The 25,211-nt window shown below is 36.2% G+C and overlaps 1 protein-coding gene and 1 pseudogene across 2 annotated transcripts in view; both read left to right on the plus strand.

Moving 5' to 3' along the window:
- The window catches only part of LOC114679011 (cyclin-dependent kinases regulatory subunit 1 pseudogene), a 35,252-nt pseudogene extending 27,252 nt beyond the window's left edge, over positions 1 to 8,000 (plus strand).
- The window catches only part of KCTD16 (potassium channel tetramerization domain containing 16), a 310,210-nt gene that overhangs the window by 264,856 nt on the left and 20,143 nt on the right, over positions 1 to 25,211 (plus strand).

The following is a 25,211-nucleotide window of genomic DNA, read 5'->3' on the forward strand; positions in this document are numbered from 1 at the left end:
GCTTTCAATGTATGGCTAGCCAGTTTTCCCAGCACCATTTATTAAATAGGGAATCCTTTCCCCATTTCTTGTTTTTGTCAGGTTTGTCAAAGACCAGATGGTTGTAGATGTGTGGTATTATTTCTGAGGGCTCTGTTCTGTTCCATTGGTCTGTATCTCTGTTTTGGTACCAGTACCGTGCTGTTTTGGTTACTGTAGGCTTGTAGTATAGTTTGAAGTCAGGCAGCGTGATGTCTCCAGCTTTGTTCTTTTGTCTTAGAATTGTCTTGGAGATGCGGGCTCTTTTTTGGTTCCATATGAAGTTTAAAGTAGTTTTTTCCAATTCTGTGAAGAAAGTCATTGGTAGCTTGATGGGATGGTATTGAATCTATAAATTACCTTGGGCAGTATGGCCATTTTCACATTATTGATTCTTCCTATCCATGAGCATGGAATGTTCTTCCATTTGTCAATGTCCTCTTTTATTTTGTTGAGCAGTGGTTTGTAGTTCTCCTTGAAGATGACCTTCACATCACTTGTAAATTGGATTCCTAGGTATTTTATTCTCTTTGAAGCAATTGTGAATGGGAGTTCACTCATGATTTGGCCGTTTGTCTGTTATTGGTGTATAAGAATGCTTGTGATTTTTGCACATTGATTTTGTATCCTGAGACTGCTGAAGTTGCTTATCAGCTTAAGGAGATTTTGGACTGAGACGATGGGGTTTTCTAAACGTACAATCATGTCATCTGCAAACAGGGACAATTTGACTTCCTCTTTTCCTAATCGAATACCCTTTCTTTCTCATGCCTGATTGCCCTGGCCAGAACTTCCAACACTGTGTTGAATAGGAGAGGTGGGAGAGGGCATCCCTGTCTTGTGCCAGTTTTCAAAGGGAATGCTTCCAGTTTTTGCCCATTCAGTATGCTATTGGCTGTGGGTTTGTCATAAATAGCTCTTATTATTTTGAGATACATCCCATCAATACCTAATGTATTGAGAGTTTTTAGCATGAAGGGCTGTTGAATTTTGTCAAAGGACTGTAAAAGTTTTAATAAATTCTTTTGAGCACACATATGTTATCAGGACTTGTTGAAATGATATCTTTGAAAAACTCTTTATATATCAATGGCCATAACATGGCAGTGGTACACCTGGGCACGACAGAATGGCTTATGTTGGATCAGATTCGTATTCCACTGGCAAAGACAAAAATATAACAACACTAAATGTGTGTGTGTGTGTATATATCAGGGAAAAACAGAGGACTAATAAAACTATTCAGTTTACCCAAACAAATTGGTTTCCTCTGCTAATGTAATTTTATTATTTCTTCTGTGAATCCCAAATTTTCTTGAATTGCCCTAGACATTATTTTTTATTTACAGCTTTTTATGTTTGTTTTATGTACCAGCTACCTATATATGTGTGTATGTATGCATAGACATACACATATTTTTAATCTTTTAATAAACATTTTTAATTTTTAATACACATATATTTAATCTTCACAGTTGACATAGGAGGTAGACATCATTGCCATAATTATTTCCATTTTACTCATGGGATAACAGATTAGTGGAGAGATTAAATGATTTATTCAAAACCAAACAATATGAAGTGGCAGAACCAAGTTTGTACCTAAGTCTGTAGGACTTTGAAAGCCTACTCTTCTATCATCTTACCTGTCACAGTAGGCATCACAAACTGAAATACCTACAGAAGCCAGACTAGTAAGTGTAGGTCAGGAGTAAAAATATATATAAATAAATTACTAGGCTTTTTTGGCCACCCTTCTGTTTTCTAGCTTTGGATAGGGACCTGAGAACAGAGAACTCTTTCTCTGTTATTAGAAAATAACTGGTCTAGTGCAGTGATAAACTGCAACTGATGGTCATCCCTGGTGTCATGAGGCAATATGGAGTGGCACAGACTGTAGTGAATGGGACTTAGAGGCCCAGCCATTACTCCCCTTAAGATAACTGCTACATGAATCCATGGTAGTTCAGAAGCACTGGATTTTCTGATTTTTTCAAGAAAAATTGTAATTCTAGATTTTTGTATAACATCTGATTTTTAAAAAATGACTAATTTTTAAAAATTTAGGCAAAATGCTTACCAAACAAAACATGTATGCAGGCCAGATGAAGTTTCTCAACCACTTGTTTTTGACCTCTGGCATTATCACCTATTTGAAGTTTAAACATAATAGAAAACCAGCATGTGATGTCACATTCACCTTCACTGGCTTCCCAAGTAGACTGTGATAAGGTCCTCCTATTTCAGCTTTACCTATATCTTCTTGTTCCTTCTTACATAGCTGGTAGAGTTAATGTGTCCACAATAATGATGATGTTTGAAGTCCTTAAAGCCTTGTTTTTCTGCTCTAAATACTACATCATACTCTTTTGCTTGTGAAAAACAACGTGGTGGTATACATCATTTTGTTGTTGTTATAGTCACTGCCATCAGGGTTTTCTGATAATGCATTCTGTGAGGCAGCTGCCCCGTGTATTATATTATCAGTCACTGACTATGCTGGCCCAGAAAGAACTCGAGAAGTGGTTCTTGCCACACACCAACTTCACCAGCAGACAGAGCCCTCAGCTCTATTAATCTGTGAAATTGTTTCCCACTTCCCCGCACACTGAAAGCTAATTGCTTTCTTCAATGAAACAAAACGATCCACTGAGCCAGTCTGAGCTGGGAGATTACTCACCTGTTACAGTCAGCTTATCTCTAGGGTTGTTAAATGTTTACTGTTCGGACATAATTAACCTTAAAGACTGAGCAGACCATGTAGGAAGCTTTACCTTTCTGGGTGGTTTTTGTCTCTTATTTTAGAATTGGAAGTCTACTCCCAAGCTAGGAAATGATTTATCTTTACTAGATATTAGAGGTAGTCACGTGCTTTTAGTTGATGAATTAATAGCTAAATTAATTATATTTCACAGAGGGACATAATAATATTCATAGACATCATAATATTCAGTATGAGGATCCTGAATAAGGGAGGGGTGTGTAATTGATGGGCTACTACTGCCCATGTAGATTACAGCAATCATTTTAAAAGGCCAGAGGGAGGGAAAATTAGGCTCCATTGGTCTGTACTTCATCTCATTTATCAATACTTACCATGTTTTTCAATCAGTTTTCATGTAATGTTATACATTATACACTTTTGGTATGATACAAAGGAATTGATTGCAACTGGACAAACCTAATGATGTTTTAAAACAATCATCCAAAGCCTACTCCTTCATTCTGGTTTAGTGATTACAATATTGGCCTAATCAGTATCTAAAATATGTCATAATACAGCTGGATCATAGAGGTGGTTATTATCGCTGAATAGGTCATGTGAAACACTTTTCTTTCCTGTAGCGCAAATACAACTGTGACATTGTGGGAGACAACAGAGCCAAGGAACCACTCGTCTTAATATGAATGCTTATTTCCTAATGATGAAGGCTGCTAGATGGTGGAAATATCCCTCTGTGGAAGTAAGAGGGGCTGAGTTCTTTCTGTCACTTCAAAGTGGAAGAGGGAGGCATATGAGGAAGGGAGCTAGAAGATGTGCTGTGAAGTTTAGAAGGGGAAGTGGCCAGAGGCAAATGCAAATAACCCATGGGTCCATGGTTTTTATTGGTGTCTTAAAAAAGTTTTTGTGATCCTTTTTAGCTTCATAAAAAATTACAGTTCATTCAAGAAAAATATTTTTAAAAAGTGGATTATATTTTAAAAGCCCTGATAGCCCCCTTACCCACTCCATTTTATTGAATAGCTATGACCTTAGCTAAGGTGTTTTACCTTTCTTTAAATTGCTTCATTTGTTTATCTGTAAATCAAAGATAACAGTAGTATCACCCATAGATTTGCTGTGAGATCTAAATAAGTTTCTGATAGCAATGTCTTTCCAGATCACTGTGTATCTGTTGGTTTAATCTATCTACTATATTATTCAGCCACTCAGTTTTCCCCACACCAGTTTATCATGAATATCACTTCACATTTTTGAATATAGAACTACCTCATTCTTTTAAAGTATGTTTTATATTTCAAAATGTGAACATACTGTAAGTATCAGTATAAGTATAGTATAACTGATACTATAAGTATCAGTCTCCTTTTAAGGAATATTGTCTTTATTGCCATTATTAGATATTACAAACAAAATTCTGCAACAAATATTCTTTCACATATACTATTCTATATTACCGGAAATGGGATTGCTAGGACAAAGGACCCATATATTTAAAATGTTGATAAATATTACCAATTGTCTTTCAAAGAAGTTGGGGTTATTTACACTGCTTCTAATAGCATCAGATAATTTCCTTCTCTTTGTGCTTTTGCCATCCTTGGCAGAGGTGATTTTGTTTTGTGGTGGTGGTTGTTTTTGTGTGCTGTGTGCTCCTTCACTGTGTGTGTGTGCTTTACTGTGTGTCTGTGTGCCTGTGTGTGTGTAGTTTTATTCTGATGCCATTCTCCAAGAATTCTGTAACTGTTATGTTGTCTCCTCTATTCTACATTCAGTACTTCAGCATTTCTCTGCTATTTTACTGGCCTAGAGTACATCTCTCCAGCATTTTCTGGTACACTGCTTTCAGCCATCCACACACCAAAGGGGCAAAGAACAGCTGTACTTGTAGGAGCATATTTATAGAGCCACTCTTTCTAGCTCCCTGTGGGAATCACTTTAGTTTTAACTAGGTGACCTGTTGTGCAGATGTGACTACAAGGTGGAAGCTGTCCAAGTCTCAATTCTTTTCTTCCTCTCTGTTGAGCTAAAGCTAAATCCTGTGGGACTTAATAAATGTTTACACTTTGGGGCAGGCAGACCTGGCATAGTGGCAGATGGGATTGACTTCTAACTACTTGTTATGATTAATATGATCTGGTGCCCTAAATACCTCTTTCATGGCTCTGTAACAGTGTTAAGCATGTTCTCCTTAGGATTTAATTTTTAGGGACCATGTAAAACACTATTCACTTTATTTTAACCCTTTGACCTCATTTTGTAAGGCTATTGTTCATGGCTTCGAGGATTGGCATCATGGAAAGAAAAAGGATTCTGGGGTCAGGAGACCTAGATTTTAGTCCAGAATAGCAGGTAGTTGGAGGCTACCTACTAGGCCTGTGTCCACATTCCAGTTTTGCCAACTACTTCCTAGAAAATATATTGGGAAAAGTGTTTAACTTTTTTTTTTTTTTTTTTTGAGACAGAGTCTCACTCTTCTCCCCTAGGCTGGGGTGCAATGGTACTATCTCAGCTCACTGCAACCTCCACCTCCTGGGTTCAAGCAATTCTTCTGCCTCAGACCCCTGAGTAGCTGGGATTACAGGAGCACGTCACCATGCCCAGCTAATTTTTGTATTTTTAGTAGAGACAGGGTTTCACCATGTTGGTCAGATTGGTCTTGAACTCCTGACCTTGTGATCCTCCCACCTCGGCCTCCCACAGTGCTGGGATTATAGGCGTGAGCTACCAGGCCTGGCTGAAGCAAAAGTGTTTCACTTTTTAAGGATTAAGTTTCTTTTTGTGTAAAATGACTATAATAATATGTACTACTGGTATCAATCAACATTCTTGGCTGTTGATAATGAAAATGGACTCTGGAAGTTTTAAGCAAAAAGAATGTTATTGAAAGGACATCAGGACTTCACAGAAAACCAGGAAACTGTAGATTCAGTTTTGGAAGACAGGCAGGAATTCAGGTCCTCAAAAGGCTAGGCCACAGGTATGATCTGACTCAGGTGTCCCGTCTGCTGTCCTCCATGATGAATAAATTCTCATATATCTTTTGTATTTGTAGCATCTCCCTCAGGTGTGAATTTCTGGGAGTAATCAACTCACCAAGCCTGAGTTAAGTATCCAAGCTGCCAGAGAAGAGGGAGAAGGAGTAAATGTCTCATTTGGCCTCTACAATGGGAAACATGTTGCTGCCTTCAGCAAGACCACAGAGCAGGAGTAATGGATGGGTTAATAGTGTGGATTCAGGATCCAAAAGCCCTAGGTTCAAATCCCAGTCCCATGTCTTAATTCATTTGTTCTTCACAGATAAATGAGGATTAAGATACTTACCTCATTAGGGTCACTCTGAGGATTGAATGAGTCAATATTTGTCAAGTTCTCAAAATAGTGTCTGACATATACTCACTAGATATTATCTCTTAATATTGTTAATTTCCCCAGATAGGAAAGAGTTAATACTGAATAGCCAAACACAGAACAAACAGAAAACCTAACAAACAAACCAATATCAACATTTATAGGTAGTAACTATTCAATATCTAGCCATTGTTTTTCCTATTTTTTTATATGAATTCCATCTCTGAAACTAACTTACTTTCATTAGGATAGATCATTATTATTTTATTTACCTATAAAATGAGAAGGTGGACCACACGACTTTTAACGTACCTGTCAATTCTGGAATACTATCAGTAGGACTCAAGAGAAGGCAGACTTTGCTGGGAAAAGGTAGGGAATGGCTTAGATCTTTGCTGCTCATTACAATAGCTGCATGTGGCTATTGGACGCTTGAAATGCAGCTATTCTAAATTGAGATGTTTTAAGTTTAAACTGTTCAGTAGATTTCAAAGACTTAGAAATGTACTTTACATTACAAAAGAGACTTAAAGTGATACTTTTTAAAAATATTGATTACGTGTGAAATGATTTTATGTATATTAGGTTAAATACAATATATTAGTAAAAATAATTTTATGCATTTATTTTTACTTTTTTAATGCAGCTACTAGAAAACTTAAAATTAGATGTGCGGCTCACATTATATTTCTATTAGCCAGCACTAGACTATGTATATGAGTAAGTCTGGAAACAGTACAATGTTCCTTTATCCTGCATTAGTCAAGATATGTTCATTTTTAATTGACAGAAATCTTATTCAATCTGCTTTTAAAGGAAAAATTAGAATATAATGACTCACATAGCTGAAAAGCACAAGAATAGACTGTCTTCAGGCTTGCCTGAATCCAGGAACTATATCAATGTCATTAACACTCTGTAAGAGCATATGTGTGGACTCTGTGCATCTGTCTGCGCTCTGTTTTCTGCTGTGTGGGTATCACTCCTAGACAAGTTCCTATTTCATAGTAGCCACAGTAATAAACCTAGAGCTTTGAGAGGAGATGGGCTCATCCACTCAGTTCCAACAAACCTAGCTTGGGTCATGTTCAATACCTGCATCAATCACTGTGGTGGGTGCAGGATGCTCTGTATCTGTTGAAAACATAGGCTGGGTCACTGGCCTCTCCAGCTCTCTTTAGAGCACAGGTGGAGACAGCCACTTGAAGACTATGGACTGAGAGTGGGTTGCTAAGGAAAGTATGTTTTCTGTTACCAGAACAAGGAAGAATGACTGCTGGACAGGGAAAATCAATAGTCAAAGGTTGTCAGGGGTGAGAGAAAGGATGTATTTATCCTGTGTTCTTCTACTCATGTTGATCTGAGCCAAAAGACCTGTAAGTCACCATCTTCTACCTCTTCCTCGCTCAACTCATTTGGTTAGTCACCAAATTCTATTAATTTGCCTCTTAGGCAGTTTCATATATATTCCTAACTTCCTTTCTGTCTTGCACATGTTCCGTTCTGGTTCTAATTTCATTTTGTTTTTTTCTGGTTCTAATCTCATCTTGCTGAAATTCAAAATCTCTTCTCCACATTACTTCCAGAGTAATTATTTATTTAATTCATTTAAAAATATTTGGTGCTGCTCGGAGTTGCTTGGATGTTGTTGTGTGGGACTGAAAGCTTGCAGAAGCAGTGATCACATCGCACAAATAAATTTACCATTTGAAGAAATACAATGATGAGGGGATTGAGTATTGGCATGCCATGTTGCCCAAGGACATAGCCAAGCTGGTCCCTAAAACCCACTTGATGTCTGAATCCTGGCGTTCCGCAGAGTCAGGGATGAATCCATTATATGATCCATGAACCAGAATCTCACATCTTACTATTCCAGTGCCCACTACCCAAGAAGTCAAATAAATGAAGTCGGCGAGGCACTTTCCATCCTCGAGCTTTACACAGCTGTCCTTGCTTCCTAACATCTTTCTGATAACATTATTATGTTGCCTTCTTGTTTCTCACTTTGATATTTAAAAGATGTTCAACATGCTTTTTGAATGTGCTGGTAACTGTTTTGCTTCTTGAGTAGAGCCGCCACCACCACAACCCAGACAGGTGAGTGATCTGTGGACCACCGACTCAGCTGAGTGTGACCCCAGAAGCCACATTGTGCTCTGTATCCAGAACATACTTGGTAGATGGAGGAAGCATCTGAGATTAAGATCATGGCTGTTACAGGGATCATGTAAACTTGCTGTTTTTGTTTTTTCCTGCCGGGTGTTGTATGTATGGTGACTTATGGATTTATGTTTCAATATATTGGAAACTTTCCATATTATTCAAGAAATCTGTTCATGTTAAAAGCCTTGACTGAAGAGAAAGTTTTCATAATCTAAAAAAAAAACCTATTTTAAAAAGCCCACCAACAACAGACACAGAAAATGTCACAAAGCAAAATGCATTACTTAATGAATTATTCTAAGGCAAACATCTTGTAACCTAACCATGACCAGGTCAGAAAATAGAACTCAGTTAGACATTCTGGAAGCCCCTTCTGTGTACCACATTTCAAACACAATCCCTTTGTCCACCACACCAACTTTTATACTAAACATTTCCTTGACAGTTTTATACTTATCCCTCATCATTTTGTCTTAAAATGTATCTGTTGAAAACACAGGCTGTTTGAACTATGGAGTTTCTCACAGTTTGGATGTGGCTAATTGCAAATGCATAGTACAATTCACTATGTGCCATTGTCCTCTGTATTTTCTGCAGAAAATAGAAGTGGAATTGCTGTGTCATATGGTAACTCTATGTTTAACTTTTTGATGAGCTGAAAAACTGTTTTCCAAATTGCCAGCACCACTTTACATTTCACCTCCAATGCCTAAGAGTTCCAATTTCTTCACATCCTCATTAGTATTTATTATTACATGACTTTTTGATAGCCTAGCTATTCTAGTAGGTGTGAAGTAATATTTCACTGTGGCATGGTTCAGCAGCTCACACTGGTAATTCCAGCACTTTGCGAGGGCAAGGCAGGAGGATTCCTTGAGGCCAGGAGTTCAAGACCAGCCTGGGCATTATAATGAGGCCCTATCTCTACTGAAACAAAAAAACTCACTGTGGTTTTGATTTGCATTTCTCTAATGATGAATAATGTTGAGTATTTTTTGACGTGTTTATTGACTATCTGTAGATCTTTGGATCTATTCAGATCCTCTGTTCATTTTTAATTGTGTTATTTATGTTTTTTATTGAATTGTGAGTTCTTTATATATTCTGGATATAAATCCCTTATCAGATGTATGATATGTGAATATTTTCTCGAGTTCCATGGGTTTTCTTTTTCATTTTCTCAGTGATATCATTTGCAGCACAAAGTTGCTAATTTTGATGCAGTGTATCTATTTTCTTATTCTGTTTCTTGTGCTTTTAGTGCCATATCTAAGAAACTATTGGCTAACCCAAGGACAAAAGGATTTACTTTTCTTTTCTTCTAAGAGTTGTTATTTTTAGCTCTTACATTTAGGTCTGTGATTTATTTTAAGTTACTTTTTGTTTGTGATATGAGGTCAGGATCCAGCTTCATTCTTATGCGTGTGGATATCTAGTTCCAGCACAATCTGTTGAAAATACTATTCTTTTCTTATTGAGTTATCTTGGTACTCTTACTAAGAATCCGTGACTATAGATACAAGGTTTTACTTCTGAATTATCAGTCATATTTTATTTATTTATATGTCTATCCTTATATAGTACCACATTGTCTTAATTATAGTAGTAGCTTTGTAGTAAATTTTGAAATCAGGTTGTATGAGTTCTCCAAATTTGTTTTTTTTTATTTCTTTTAGCAATTTTGTATCCCTTCCATTTCTATATAAATGTTAATATCATCTTGTCAATTTCTGCAAAAGAAAAAAAAAATCTGGGATTTTTGTTGGAGACTGCACTGAATCTGTAGATTGACTTGCAGAATACTATCATTTTAAAAGTGTTGTCATCCATTCATGAACATTTCAACATTTAAAAAAACATTTAATATTTTTAATTTCTTTCAACAATACTTTGTAGTTTTTAGTGTATAAGACTTGCACACCTTTTGTTAAATTTAAATTTATATGTTCAAATTTGTTAAATTTTCCTGATGGATTGATTATTACAAAATACCCCTCTTCATTGCTAGTAGTATTTGTTTTTGTTGCTGCCCTTGGATCAAAGTAGCTTATTAGTCTTCCAGTATTTTGTCAGAAGTAGTGTTTAAGCCCTTTTTGCTAGCAAGGTTTCAGCTTCTGTTGATGTGTCTGAGTGAAGCTTTGGACATGCTTTGATTCTGTCCTAAGTCTTTTCTCTGATTGCTTCTGAGTGGATGTTTCCTAGCACATGCCACAGCCTTGTGACTACCAGACGCCACAGCCTTGCGACTAGCAGAGTTGACTGTGATATCAGGAAGGCTCTTCTTGGCTCTCATTTTTTTTTCTTTCTTTCCTCTTCTTTTCTCTTCTCTCCTCTTTTTTCTTTTCTTTTCCTTTCCTTTCCTTTCTTCCCCTTCCCCTTCTCCTTCCTTCCTTCCTTCCTTCCTTTCTGCCTTTCTTTCTGCCTTTCTTTCTGCCTTTCTTTCCGCCTTTCTTTCTGCCTTTCTATTTATCTCTTTCTTTCCCTCCTTCCCTCCCTCCTTCCAATTTTTCCTTCCTTCTTTTCTCCCTCCTTCTCTTCCTGCCTCCCTCCCTCCCTTCTTTCCTTCCTTCCTTTGATTATTTTGACTTATTTTCTGATTGCTCTGTAATTCTGCTTGTTTTGGAGTTACCAGCCTCTTAATCATCTTCACCAAGATCTCCATTGTTTTTGACAACACTCAGGTATCAAACTCTCCACTCTCTGTTTCACTTAAGTTCAGCTCCCTCAGGTAGGGCTGTGGGGCTCTTTGACTTTATAGAACCACAGCTAAGGTGGTTAAGCATGGAGACTTGCTTTTTGAGTGAACCTTTGCTCTATACTATGTACTAGGGATACTAGCGATAAAAGTGGAAGTCTCTGGGTTTTTTTTTGTTTTTTGTTTTTTGTTTTTTCTGTTGTTGTTGTTGTTGTTGTTGTTTTTCCTTTTTGGCAAGGAACCTCTACCATCTGGGAAAGCTGGATATGAAACAATGTGGTCTCAATATTTTCAGCCTGCTATGGTTTATGTAGAACTTTCTTTATAAAGATAGAGCTTGTCAAAAGAGAGCTCAAGTTCTGTTGGCCATGTTTGCCTAGAATCAAGCTTCTGCAACAGGTGTCTGGGGAGTAGTGAAAATAAGAAATACAGGCAGCCTGCCCTTACTTGAGTGAAACGGGAGCCTGACACTAGAATCTGGAAAGTGAGGTTACTATAACCTTCTCTAATGGGGTAGAGTTTCCATTATACTTGGAGCTTATACTTGGAGCTTATAAGGTGAAGGGCATGTAATGGAGTAGGTCATGGCTTAAATGACATAGGTCCACTGTTCTTACCAAAAGTTCGTAAATTTTTCTTGAATAAATGTTTTCCATTTGTTTATGCAATTATGATAATTTCTAAATACCTTAACAGTTGTTTTTAATAATTTCACCAGATACATTTTTTTTTGTTTTCTGGAGAGAGAGTCTGGTGGTATTCTTACTTCATCATTCTAGAAATTCTGTCTACTGTATTTTTCATTTTCTGCTTTCATAAAAGAGAAGGTTCTCTTCCTTTACTATTGTTTATCTTAATAGTATAGTTCATATAAGAAAGGTAGGTGAAAGCTTGATATTTTTCTTAACTTACTGATTTTCAAGATGATGAAGTGTTTTTCTGTCATCCTCCACATGTGACAAGTTACATTAAATATTATCCTAATGAACTCATTGATTTAAACATATTTGATGGCTTAAATCTATTATAACTATTATCATTATGAAGCTCAAGTTGTTCTATCCTTGGCCAGTGGGAGTCTCTTCAACTTGGCTTCTGAGTCCTTTTTATTTTTTGAGGATCTATAGCTGTCTTATTTTATTTTATTTTATTTTTACACAGTAAGTGTATATATTTATGGAGTACATTAAATACTTTGATACAGGCATGCAATAAGCAATAGTCAAATCATAGAAAATGAATATCCATTCCCTCAAGTATTTATCCTGAGTCTTTTTGACATGACTTTGGTAATTTTTGATAACTTTCTTAACACCTCTTTAGTCATTTAAGTAAGTCTTGTTCTATTATAGATTTCCCAGAAAGCTTTTAAGCTAAATTCATCAAATTGTATACATTAAAGATGCATAGTTTTTGCACGTCAGTCATGTCTCAATAAGTTTTTTTAAAAGATGCCCTTACATTTTACAGTTAATAATTTGTGCCTTTTATACATGTGAGTTTTGCTAGATACAAAGCCCTTAGCTTCTACTTTCTTTCCTTGAATATCTTACATGTGATACTACATTTTCTTTTGGCATAAAGTCTTACTATCAAAAAGTCTAATGATAATTTAATATTATTTCATTAATAAGACACATGCTTTCATCTCCAAAAAGTCTGATAATTTTACTAGAAAGATACTGGTGTTGTCTATTCTGGATTGATATTCTGATCGCCATAGTATGCTCTTTCAAAATGTAATTTATATATATATATGTGTGTGTGTGTGTATGTATATATAAATAATTTCAAATGTATATAATATAGTATACATAATATACAATTCTAATATATATTACATAATGCTATATAGTATTTATAATAAATAGTATTATATTACATATATTATATATGATATGCACATATAGGTACACATATATTTGACAATTAAATTTTTCTTTTTAGCATTTGTTCTGTTCCTTTGCCCCATTTTTTCTTTAGGGACTCCTATTATATGTATGTTGAAATCTTTTTTGGCCTACTTTTTATATTTGACATTTCTCTAGGACACTTTTGATCTCAACTTCTTAATTTTAAATTCTAAGACATTCTTTTTTGTGTTTATGTGCTCTTGTGTTCTAGTGTAGTCTTCATTTCTTAAATTATTTATCCTTTTACTTATAATCCTTTCATAAACACTGTCGTCTAAATATGAGTCTTCTCTAATTCCAATTTATGTTGCTCTTGCATGTTTTGTATCAATTCTTAATGTGTTTGAGAATTTTGGAACAGTGGACTGCAATTCAAATCTCCTTTATGTACCTGTCATTCTGGCATGAATTTATTGTCTGGAAGGGTGTTATCCTGCTCACTTTTCTCTTTTTCTTACAACATCTTTGTATGGAAATTGCTATTCTGTCACTTAGTTTCTCTTTTCTTATTACATCTTTGTATAGAATTTGAACTTAACAGTTTTTGTTGTTTATTTATATGTGATTATCTTTCCAGAACATTCAGAATAAAGTGGGGTTCAGGATTTTTTTTAATTCCACAGAACTTCCCCTTCTGTTATTTTGGTATAATTTTCAAAAACATGGTTGCTTGCTTCCTGTAATTTCCTGGCTTTGTTCCCCATCCTCATTTTGGCCTGGACCTTCTTTTTGTTTCATTATGGTCTCTCTGTCTTGTTTAATTTTTGTTCTACTCATAGCAAATTTTTTTCTCAATATTTGGCCCCATCTTAGAAAAGAATCCTGATAAGTCAGTATTGAGGATTTATGGTGGTTAAACTGCTTCAATCCGTTCAGTCTAGTTTAGGGAGAGAATCTCCCAGTTTTCTGTTTTTGGTCTTAAATTGGCTTACTATGCTTTCCAGTACATATCTGCTGGCTCTTTGGGAGTTGTCCTATTCGCAAGTGCTTTAAGTCCTACTTTGTTGTTTTTTCTTCTTTCCATACAGATGCGATTATCATGTGGGTCTTGGGACTGTAGGTGATTTGTTCCCTTCTGCTTGTATTTTAATATTTTGGGGGATATTTTGTCAGCTAATTGTGTCATAAATGTCCATGAGTTTCTGCTTCTGTTAGTTAGTTGGTTGATCTTTTAAATGTGGGTATTTGAAGTGGTTAAAACCAATGCTGCCAATTCTGCAATTTCCCCAAAATCCTGCACAGTGATCTTTTTGAAACACAAGTCTATGACAAAAACAAGCAATGAGGAAAGGATTCCCTATTCAACAAATGGGCATTGGGAAAACTGGCTAGCCATATATAGAAAACTGAAACTGGACCCCCTCCTTACACCTTATATAAAAATTAACTCAAGATGGATTAAAGATTTAAATGTAACACCTAAAACCATAAAAACCCTGGAAGAAAACCTAGGCAATACCATTCAGGACATAGGCATGAACAAAGACTTCATGACTAAAACACCAAAATCAATGGCAACAAAAGCCAAAATTGACAAATGAGATCTCATTAAACTAAAGAGCTTCTGCAGAGCAAAAGAAACTACCATCAGAGTGAACAGGCAACCTACAGAATGGGAGAAAATTTTTGCAATCTATCCATCTGACAAAGGGCTAATATCCAGAATCTACAAGGAACTTAAACATATTTACAAGAAACAAAAAAACAACCACATCAAAAAATGGGCAAAGAATATGAACACACACCTTTCAAAGGAAGACATTTATGCCGCCAACAAACATATGAAAAAAAAAACCTCATCATCACTGGTCATTAGAGAAATGCAAATCAAAACCACAATGAGATACTATCTCATGCCAGTTAGAATGGTGATCATTATCAGGAAACAACAGATGTTGGAGAGGACGTGGAGAAATAGGAATGCTTTTACACTGTTGGTGGAAGTGTAAATTAGTTCAAGCATTGTGGAAGACAGTGTGGCAATTCCTCAAGGATCTAGAACTAGAAATACCATCTGACCCAGCAATTCCATTACTGAGTATATAGCCAAAGGATTATAAATCATTCTACTATAAAGACACATAAACACACATGTTTATTGCAGCACTGTTCACATCATGTTTATTGCAGCACTGTTCACAATAGCAAAGACTTGGAACCAACTCAAATGCCCATCAATGTTAGACTGGATAAAGAAGACGAGGCACATATACACCATGAACTACTATGCAGCCGTAACAAAGAATGAGTTCATGTCTTTTGCAGGGGCGTGGATGGAATTGGAAACCATAATTCTCAGCAAACTAACACAGGAACAGAAAGCCAAACACTGCATGTTCTCACTCATAAGTGGGAGTTGAACAATAAGAATATATGGGCACAGGGAGGGGAACATCACACACCAGGACCTGTTAGGGGCTCGGGGGCAAGGGGAGGCATAGCATTAGGAGAAATACCTAATATAGATGACAGGTTGATGGGTGCAGGAAACCACCATCGCATATGTACACCTATGTAACAAACCTGCACATTCCACACATGTATCCAAGACCTTGAAGTGTAATTTAAAAACAGAGAAAAGAAAAAGGAAAAGAAAATGCATGGAATTTACAGGAAGATTGTTTTCAGGAAAAGGAAAAAAATGTATGTCAGAGTCTGAGATAGGGTAGATATTCACTATTTGTTAAAAGAAAGAATGAATAAATACATATACAACATAAACTAAAAACAACACAGTATAAAGTCTAAATGTGACACTTCCATGATTTACAAATAATTATTTTATTTTCTATTATTCTTAGATGAAGTATATGCTTCTGATAATGGCCTAGAAGAGTGGTTCCTCAATTTTGCTCTCTACTGGCATTAGCTAGTGTGCTTTTATCAATTCTGTTGCTCAGATTATACCCTAGACCACTAAAATTAGAAGCTCTAAAGGTGAGAACAAGCATCAGTATTTTTGACACTCTCCAGGTAATTTCAGTGTTTAAGGACCACTAACTAGAAGGCCCTTTACAATCTGATCTGGCTCTTTTCTACTCCATCTCTCTATTGTGATGCCCTTTAACAAGCTCACAGATAGTCCATGCTTCAGTCATATCCAATTACTTGTAGTTACCAAAATTCACTATCCCGTTGATGCTGTGGTCTCTTTGCTTATACTGGTTTCTTTGCCTAGAATTTTGCCTTGCCTCCAAATGACTATTCACCTAATAATCCATCCTATTATGTGTAGGTAGCAGATCTAAAGATTATTACGAGTATCTGGTTTTAACATAGGGCAAGGAAAATGGTCAATTCATTGTAAATCCAGATTTTGGTTTTTTTCTCTGTACTGGGCCCAGTGTTGAACCCTAACTGTCTAAGCCAGTTTCTACTTGGAGGTGAGCCTTCAGCTTTCTCTAGTTACCTCTGTGAGTTCTTGGAGATGAAGATTTGGTCTTTGGAAAGTTTGTTGAGAAGGATGAGTTACTGACCAGGACCTCTACAGCATGTTTACTTCTCTGGTTGATGATTTATATTCATAACACTGAGGCTGAAGTTGGAAATTAGACCTGCCACTTTAAAATATGCTTGGCTTGGTTCTGGTATTGCAAGCAGTGGATTCTTATCAGCAGTTGCATTAAAACAGCATCAGAGACAAGAGCAAGCATATTTTTAAAATGACAGCTCTAAGGAGCCTTCTTGTTTTAGATTAAATCATGATTCCAAAGGCTAAGCCCTGGATTAAAGATTTTGATTTGTCTCCATATTCTCTTAATCAAATCTCTTTTTCCTAATTCTTCCATCCTTAGGAAAAATGAGAAACCGCTTCTTCCTAATGGCTTTTATTATATCACATTAGGTCTCAATAGACAGCAAGCAATTCATCTTGGTTTGAAATATGATAAACTTTTGGTACAATCAAGGAACCACCTTGAAATGATTAAAAATAACATCACAGATTCATTTTCACAGTTGTGGAAAGATGATCATATAAAGTCTGGAAGCATTTACACAAAAATAGTAAAAATTATTACCTTTTTGTGATGGAATTATAGGTGGTTTTAAGATTTTCAGTGTTCTCTAACTTTTCTGATTGTCTGCAATGAATATCTATATGTACATACAAATTTAAAGAAGTTAGGTATAGTTAGAGAATATTCCTCTAAGAGAGCAGACGTTCTCTTTTTCAAGACTTTAGGTATAAACTTAACCAAAGAAGTGAAATATTTGTACACTAAAAACCAGAAAACGTAATGAAATAAATTAGACACAAATATACTCAAAGACATTTAGTGTTCATAGTTTGGAAGGCTTGATATTGTTAGAACATACATACTATGCAAAGCTGTCTACAGATTCAATGCTATACCCATCAAAATCTCAATGAATTTCTTATAAAAATAGTAAAAAAATACTAAAATCCATATGAACCCACAAAAAACCCAAAATAACCAAAGTGATCTCGTGAAAGAACAAAGTTGATGGCACCAGACTTCCTAGTTTGAAAATATACCAGGTAACAAACCTGCACGCATACCCCCTGAATCTAAAATAAAAGTTGAAATTATAAATAAATAAATTATATGGAAAACAAGCAAAATATGTTACAGAGCTACTGTAATTAAAATAGTATGATACTTGCATAAAGATGGACCTGTAGAACAATAAAAATAATAGAGGACCTAGATATAAATCCATGCATGGTATACTAATCTTTGACAAGTTTGCCAAGAATACATAATAGGGAAAAGAAGTATAGTCTTTTCAACAAATAAATTGGACCCCTATCTTACAATATAGACAAAAATCAACTTAAAGTGGACTAGACTTAAACATAAGATCTGAAATTGTAAAACTTCTAAGGAGATATGGGGGAAAAATTTCTTAATGTTAGTCTTGGCAATATTTTCTTGGATATGACACTGAAAGCACAGGCAGCAAAAGCAAAGGTAGACAATTGGGATGACATTAAGCTAAAAAACTTCTGCATGGCAAAGGAAGTGATTAGCAGAGTGAAAAAGCAACCTAAAAATGAGATAAAATATTTGAAAACTCATTTATCTGATAAGAATTAACATCCAAAATGTATCAGAAATTTCTATAACCAAGCAGCAAGAAAATTAATAATCAGATTTTAAAACTGGAAAAAGAACTGAATAGCCATTTCTCTAAACGTGACCATACAAATGGCCACTGGGTATATCAAAAGGCACTCAACATCACTAATATCAGGAAAATGAAAGTCAAAGCCACAATGAGAGATCACCTCACACCTGTTAAATGACTTTGTTAAAGTACAAAAGATAATAAGTATTGGCAAGGATGTGGAGAAATTGGAACCCTTTTACACTGTTGGTAAAAGTGTAAAATGTTGCAACAGCTATAGAAAATAATGTGAACTTTCCTTAAAAACTTAAAATAGAACTATCATATGATCCAGCAATCTCATTTCTGGGCATATATTCAAAATAATTGAAATCAGGATCTCAGAGAGATATCTGCACTCTCATATTCATTGTGGCATTTTTCACAATATTCAAGATATGGAAACAACCCAAATGCCCATCAACAGATTAATGGATAAAGAAAATGTGGCATATACATACAATGAAAAATCATTCACCCTTTTAAAAAAGTAGAAAAACTTCCCATTTGGGTGATAGATGAACCCAGAACACATTGTGCTAAGTGAAATAAGCCACTCATAGAAGAACAAATATTCCATAATTCCACTTAAATGAGGTATCTAAAGTAGTAAAATTCATAGAGGCAGAGAATACAATGGTAGTTGCTAGGTATTGAGGGGAGGGGAAAGTAGGGAGTTGCTGCTCAAGGGGTAAAAAATTTCAGTTATGCAAATGGAAAAGTTATAGAGACCTAACGTACAACATGAGGCCTATAATTACCAATGTGGTATTGTGCACTTAAACATTTGTTAAGAGGGTAGATTTCATGTTAAGTATTTTTATTACAAAAAGAAATAAAAACAACAAAATGACAAAAGAACACAAGGAAATTTGGGAGGTGATGAATACGTTCACTATCTTGCTTGTGGTTGGTGGTACCATACGTTAAACATGCACAGCTGCTTTTATATACCAATTATACTTCAATATTAAAAGTATTCCATTGAAGAATTTTTAGAATCTATTACCCTTTATATATTTTTTTCATCTGAATTGGAGAAGCTGGAGTCTCTCAGAACAACGTACCCTGCTTCTTTTTGCTCCTTAATTCAAAAGACATCTCTAGTAAATTAGAGAGCAGATTTTTTAAAAAGTGGAGTAGTTAATTTCTCCAAGTTGTTTTTATTCTCAATCTTATACCTGAGATAGATGGCATAGGACGACACAGAACAGAGCACATAGTGATTCTTTGTCTGTTTGGGTGTGGTATGGACCAGGTCACCTCACAGGATTCATCGGTCTTAACTGTGCTGTTTCTGCCCCTCCAAGAAAGAATGGCTGAGGGGAAGACATTAATTACTGGTTAAAAGTGACAAGCCAGTGTTATTACAAATAACTGAAGCAAAAGTCTCACTTTTTTTTTGAAGCTCTATTAAAATCAAACTTTAATCACAAATTGTGAAATAGAACACAGGCAGTTAGGAGCTGCTAAAATATTAACACTTCTATTGAAACAGAAACTCAGGCATTTCATTATTTTCATGACCAACTCTGAGATTTCATAATTAAGTCTTTCAGTTTGATTTATTTAGACTCTAAGCAAACTTTCAAAGTGAGTTTGAGGGACTTTGTACTTGAAACATGAATGCATTGCATTTCCTGAGGCAATTTGGAACTGGGGTTTCATCATTTCAATGCCCTGACTCAGAAGCAGGTATTCTGAGAAACTTCTCTTGAGTATCCTAATTCATTAACTATGAGAAGGACCTCAGACATTTTCCTTATCAGGGTGAATATTCAGAAGGGAGGAGAGAGGGAAATATATTATATTTAGGAGTGAAACTGTATTTGTCACAGCGTATTAATTTATCTAGGTCTGTTCTCTTTGGCGTTACAAACAGACATTTCTTATCTCCCATCTAAGCCTTTAGCTGGTTCTAAATATTTTATCATTGATCAGAATGAGTGGAAAATTGCATTTCCCCCCTCTCCACTGCTCCCAAAACACATATGTGTGTGTGCGTGTGTGTGTGTGTGTGTGTGTATTCCTGTCACTCTCTAAGAGGTAGTTTGGCATTGAGGAGCACTGAATGTCGCATAACCCTGAGATCCTGAGATTGAATATGGGGCAGATTCCCAGGATAATCTATGTTTGAACATACTATGTAAAATTTAACCAATTTTAAGGAATGGGATTGGTTAATTAAGGAAGAGAATGAAACCTAAATGAAATACTGACTCTAAGGTGGCAGTTATAACACAATAATCTTTTTTACTGGCAGAAAGAGAGAGAGAGAGGGATTGTGAATCACATAGAATGTATACCTATTTATTTTTAATATGAGAGAGAGAGGTGGATTGGGGGGAGCAAGGTACAGGTGAGAAGGGAAAGAGAGAAATAGGGGCAAGAAAGAACATTGCTAGAGAAAAGTAGAGTATCTCTATTTTAAAATGTGGGGATTATTCTGGGATATCCATTTTGAGCATTTGAAAATGACCAGTTGACCTTGGTCATTTGACAAATCAGCTGCCAAATCTGGACCAAAATAAAACAGAGCCTGTCATCACTGTGAAGATAGAACATAAAGGCTAAGTAAGAAGAAAAAAAGAAAGAAAGAAAGGAAAAAAGAAGCCTCACACCAAGAGTATAGGGAAGGACTACCTGAACCCTCCCCATGTGCTCAATCAGTGAAGAATTAGGCTGCTTTTCTCTGAAGATCCAGGTGCTTTGCAGACTATTATTTGAGAAACAATACAGGGTACCCTCAGCGTATCTCACTAATCATACGTGAGCTGGAGGAGGTGGCTGGTAAAAATCATTTAGCCTGGTGCACAGAAAATGAGGAATGTATCTGAAACATATAAAGCAGGGGTTTGGTCCTAAGAAGCCTTTTCTCCCTGAAGACAGAGCTGTTGGCAATATCTTGGGGCATGGTTAGGGCCATGATCTAAAAGTAGAACTGGTCCTAGGCAGATGGTGAAGGGTAACCATTTTCTCTGCATCCTTGTCCCTCCATTTTGGTGCCCATCTCCCTTTTCCCTCAGATGATGCCCAGGTTCCCTCCCCTTGGTCACCTCTGACACGTCAGAGTCCCATGTGACATCCTCAACCAGCCTGTGTAGCTGTCCTACTCTAATCACTTTTCCCCTGATCAAAAGGGATCCAAAGTATGAGTTGATCCCATCCCTCTAGTCTTCCTCTCATCTTGCTGCTGAAGAAAAGAGATTTCAGCCTGAGTTTTCAGTGTTTCCTTAACACTTTAAGATGTCTTTATGATCTGTATGAATTTTTATAAGAGTCTGGAAGTCAAAATGCCTTAACAGAAAGGATGAGGGGTTTTAGTGTTAGAAGCCCCTAGTTTGAGTCCACATTAACTGCAGAATCTTGAGAAGTCTTAATTAGTAGGAACCTCAATTTATTAATTTGACAAATAGAAGAAATAATTATTTATTTCACACAATAAAAAATAAAATGTCATTATAGTTATATAAAATCCACTAATAAACTATTTAGCATTGAGTAATTGTTGTCAGAGTTATTATTTTCATCATGGTAGAATTCTTGACCAACTAGTGAAAGAAGTATCTTTTTGACATAGAAAAGGGTTGCCTCCATCAAAGTTCTATTATCATATCTTATAGTAGCTACCTGTTCTACTGGTTTTAGACTGGCCTTAATCTGAGACTGAGATTTAAAATACGTACCAACCCTTTGTAATAGTTAATTTCTCTACAGCTTCAGAAGTGGGGCCCCGTTTGCTCTAGGGTGACCTCATGTTCAGATTATCAGTGTAACACTGAGCCCAGTCAGTAAACTTGGCACATGGGGAAAAGATGAGGGATGGAATAAAGGGTGATTGACCTCTCAGATTTATTTTGATGAGAAAGTTGACACCACATTTTTCTAATTAGTGTTCTAGCCTGGCTAGATAAATCAACAACGAATCAACAGTTTTTAAGCACATATACGGGTATGACAACTCTGTAGTTAACTCAAATCCATGTGCTATGTATTATTTTGCTACATAACTCAGAATTCAGGAAGCTACCCATCCAATCAGTCTTTAGCTGTTTTATTTCAGTAACGAGTTTATGCAGAACCTTCCATATCTCTCATAAAACCAGAGCATTCATATAACCAGAAACACCCATGTCAACTTTATATTGTTTTTGCTTTTTTCACATGGGAGTGGTACAAATCAACTCTGTTTTCTCGGAAAGTATCTGTTTGTTATTACTAACACTACACCATTTTCCATCCCTGATAATATGTACAGAATATTGATTCTTCTTGCAGTCAAATTCTTAAGATTTCCAAATTATAAATTGGCCACACTTCTGCAATTTATGTCAACATGAAATCTCTAAGATATTTCCTCATAGATATAAAGCTAAAGTTTGTGGTTAGGTTTCTAATTGGAATCAGAAACTTTTTTATACAGTTTATCTGGGAAGACAGGATGCATAAAGCTCCATGATGAATAGCTCAACTTTAAGAAGGAAACGCTTCATCCTATTATCCTCTCTTCTTTACCCTATAGGTATAGAGTACTTCTTTTTACCAGGAGGTTTTTTTGTTTTCCAAGAAAGAAGAAAGTATCATTACAGGTATGATGACTATTTTGGAGAAATTTAGACCTGTAAAAAGCGATCGAACTTAAGTTTTCCTGGAACGGAATAGATTGATAGAGATATAATTACCAAATCCAGTGCAATACATTGATTTACTCAAAATATATTTTGAGGTTGGTGTCTACATGTGCAGATATTCTTCTGGGCACTAAGGCTACAGTAGCAGACAAAAAAGACAAAAAATTATTGGTTTCTTAAAGCTTACATTCTAGAGCATATCAGGAATCTTAAACTTTGAAATAATTGGTACAAGCTTTGGTGCTTGAGAAAGCCCCAGGAGGTCACAGGCTCCCTGTTGTCGGTGGTGTCCCTAACTCCAGCTTCTGTCTGTGAGCCAGGACAGGCTCTTTCTCCTTTCCCCCAACAGAGGTGCATTAAGGAGTGTGCACACCCCTCACTTTAGAGCAAATGGAAGAGAGGCAAGTGGAGAGTCTCACCCAACTTCCTTCTGCTTCCAGATGGCCCCTTCTCTGTCAAAGTGACAGAGACTTCTCTGTGCTTAGCCAGAATCCGTTCCATATTTAATGGGTCACTTGTTGTGGTATCCAGCATCATATGGTGAAGGGTGGGGGCACATTCAATTTTTGCAACAGTACTTATTTTTACTAGATAACAAAGCATTTTCTTGTTGTGGCAAATATCATATTGGCAGATAATTTGGGGACCAAGAGAAAGTGGAGTGGAAAAGTGAAAGAAGAAAGTTCAACAAAGACTTGAGTGACAGAGTTTCATGTGGGGCAAGACACAACTACTGGGTTCAGTCTTATTAAGCTATGGGATGAAGGCAGGATTAGTTGAACCAGTAGTGGGAGGAGAGAGTTGGGACTGAAGGATGGGTTGACTGTGATGAGTGAGCAGGAAAGCAAGTAATTGCAGCAGTCCAGAAGGTTAGCAGGAGGGTGGAGGAATGTTTCCAGGCAAGACTGCCAAGTTTAGAGAGGGCATTTAAGCACCGAGGTGAAGGCTTGACAGCCTCTGATCTTTAAGAAAGGACTTCCATAAATTGGGAGTGGACTGTCTGCAAATGTCTTGAGTATAGCAGGCATATTTATCCTAGTGTCCTGGGATCATGCCTGATTCTTCTACAATGGGATCACAGAAGCAACCACTGTGCCCAGTATTTGAAATGTGAAAAACGCAAATACGATTCACAGATAGACAGCGAGTCATTACTGTGTCTCATACTATGCCACTTAAAAATTGTACCTCTATAAATAAAAGTAAATAAAATTGTACCACACTTACATGATCTTCTACTTGTAGCTATAAATATCTGATTCACACACCTCCCTAAATGATAGGAATGGGGTATGATTTTGGAGCTTAACCCTTTTATCTAGGTGTATCTAAAAAGGCCCTTATAATTTACTATTCTTTAATTCTTTATATATTTTCTGTCTCCCTCACAACCACCCCCCCAATACAAACTGTAATTTTGCTGGTATTTTGTACAATAGGGATAGAATGAGAATAGTGTACTATTGTTTTTACTTTAACACTAACAATTTGGAAGAAAATATTAATACATAAAGAAAATACATACATGCTTTTTAAATGAAATCAACTGAATGAAAACACAACCTCTCTCTCAGCTCACTAAAATATGTGCTCTTTTTCACCTCTCTGACTTGGTCTATCACTTTGTTCCTTTTCAGTGCCCCTCTCCCCACCAACACACACACACACACACAAACACACACAAACACATGGGGGGTCGGAGGTAGGGAGGACTTAGTCTAAACTAAACTCATTAGGGCCTTATGACAATGCAATTTGAGTATCAGACTTCTCCTGCTTAGTTTTCAGTCAGTTGAGGAAGGTAAATTGCTATAGTCTCAGGTTTACTATTCATTTAGTTAATGCATGATTCAGTGACTTCATTTAACTGGTGAATGTATTTTTGACTGATAAATTTATAGTTGCATCGATCTGGGATTTTGAATTCATTTTGACACATTATCTTTGAGACTACGCCGCAGAACTCTTTTGTTTTTTTCCTGGTGGGTGTAAAAACAAGCAAACAAAACAATAAAAATCCTTCTGTAATGACTATAAAGATGAGTATTTGAAAAGACAGACACTTAAAAATTGTTTTTCCCTCAATATTCTGTCACACCTAGCACTATACAGACTGTTTTTATTCAGAAGTAGTATTTAAATATCTGAAAGGTGGGGGAACACAGAAATGTTTTAAATAAAATATCCATATTGCCATAGATGGAAAATGAAGTTTAAGCTTCAAGTGAGGTAGCTGAGGAAACAAGCTATATTTGAATAAAATACAAATTTGTAATGGAGAAGTGATAATCCCTTAGCTATATGTATTTAAATGTAATGCACACTTATCAAATCTGTGATTGGGTACTTAATCAACTAAAAGTTGTTTCATTTATTTGCTCCCTCCAATGACTGGGGCCAGGTGGCCGTTACATGCCAAATACTTTGCTCTGCTGTCAAGAGAGAAGATGAATAAGCATGGTCTCTGATAAGATGGTCAGGGGCTCACAGTCTAATGTAGAAGCCATTTACAAAGCAATGCTGTAGTGCAAGAGAGATGTGCCCCAGTTGAATGGGAGGTCAGAAGGGTGATGGCCTTTAGGGGC

The sequence above is a fragment of the Macaca mulatta genome, chromosome 6 (assembly GCF_049350105.2).
Source record: "Macaca mulatta isolate MMU2019108-1 chromosome 6, T2T-MMU8v2.0, whole genome shotgun sequence".
Taxonomy (NCBI): domain Eukaryota; kingdom Metazoa; phylum Chordata; class Mammalia; order Primates; family Cercopithecidae; genus Macaca; species Macaca mulatta.